The sequence below is a fragment of the Anarrhichthys ocellatus genome, unplaced genomic scaffold (assembly GCF_004355925.1).
Source record: "Anarrhichthys ocellatus isolate YVR2014 unplaced genomic scaffold, GSC_Weel_1.0 scaffold7, whole genome shotgun sequence".
Classification (NCBI taxonomy): Eukaryota; Metazoa; Chordata; class Actinopteri; order Perciformes; family Anarhichadidae; genus Anarrhichthys; species Anarrhichthys ocellatus.
In genome coordinates this window covers 2,114,958-2,116,744 of record NW_022280037.1, presented here as the reverse complement: position 1 = coordinate 2,116,744, position 1,787 = coordinate 2,114,958, and positions in this window count along the sequence as shown.

Genomic DNA, 1,787 nt, shown 5'->3' with positions numbered 1-1,787 from the left:
CCCCCCCCCCCCCCCCCCCCACATCTCCTTGCATGTCACGATGTGGCCCCCAGACTCAAAGCACTCGGGCTGATAGATTTGAGGGCCCATAGTTAAGTGTGTAGATTTATGATAGGCGGGTGCAGCATGTCAGAGAAACTGTGTTACTTTTGTAAGGAGCACGAGATGAGGCCTCTTCCTAACAGGAAAACGGGGAGAGAACTGGGGAAAACAATCCAAGGTGCATTCAGGTTACTGGCCGTGACTTGGGAAACTCTACAAACAACACGCTGCCTTGCAATTCGGGAGGGGTAGCCAGATGGCTGCACGCAGCACTTGACTGAGATGAACTGTCTCGCCTGATTCCTGGAAGTGCCGTTCATCAACATCTTTCATCAGGTAGGGTGAGAATGGAGAGGTCACGAAAGGGGATAAGAGGAAGGGAGGGGGAGTCGACTGAGGGCGCGACCTGTTGAAACACTCAGATTGATAACTTGACCTCAGGATTTCAAGCTTCTCCTCCCTGCAGTTGCCTGTCTCCCCTTCTCACGTCATGTGCAGCAGCAGAAAAGATCATTCCCCAATTCACATCACGCGATGACGTTCTCTTTGTCCCCTCGTGACCTTAGTGGCTCCTCATTACTCTCTCACTGCTGTGTGAAGCAGCCTGATAAAAGTGGAGAAAGATAAAGAACTCTCCCACATTCAGATCCGTCGATCAAAAGTCAGCAGATTCATCACGATCAAGCTATCGTGCAGCCGACACGGACAGTGTGGGGTTTTGTTACACATGTTTTGCATGCGACAATGCAAAGAATTTTGTGGTAATTTTGTTCAACCATTAGAAAGCACAAATGATAATAGAAACAAGATGAGAATGTATGATGTTTGTTAAACTGTTTGAATAAAACCACTAGATAAGTAACCTTCAGTGGCCTCAAGAAAAATCGTATTTCACAGCCGCAGAGCTTTAAGAGCGGGCTGAATAAATAAAAGCAGTTGTCAACATCTAATATGTATAACATGTGATAAATCTCTAAATTTTATTTATATGTAATGCATGTATACATGTCATTATATCATCCTCTGTTCTAGGGAGTCACTACTGCCAGCGTTTCACTCTGAAATATTTCCTCGTTCAAGAAGGATTTAAACAGACCTCATAACTACCAGTTTGGTCCCACACTTTGGAGACATGAAAGCTTATGGTTAAGAAGCCAAAGCCATCTGGATTCACTCCCACTGTGCCTAGTTTGCGTGGTTATTGACTTGGCTGTCGTTTGGCCTTTAAAATTCACACTTCGTGAAGTTGTGGTATTCGCTTCACACAAATGGCGGAGGCTTTCCCACAACGATGATGAGTTTACTACGGGTACTGATTTACCCGCTGGTTTAATGGTGCAGAATCACAAAATCTTCACAGGTAGAAAATAAGCACCTGGTTTGCTTGCTAAACAGCATCGACAGTATAAGCTAGTGGCTGCAGTTAAAGTTGTTGATATCTCTACGACCTACAACTGACACTGATATTCCCAAAGGAGACTACCTCCCCAAAATGGCAAAGTTATGGAGTAGGTACTATAGCGAGCACAGTAAAGCATTTAGCAGTTTAAGAGTCTAATATTTCTCTCAGGAGTCAGGGGAGACCAAACCCGAGCTAAAAGGAAGTGAATATGGCCTAACATCAGGTGACCAGAAATATGACTCCACACAAATTTCACTATTTCTCCATGTCAGCTAGATATATAAAAAAGTTCAACATATCAACTTTATAAGGTGAAAAAATGTTAATGTTGTTTATTAACACA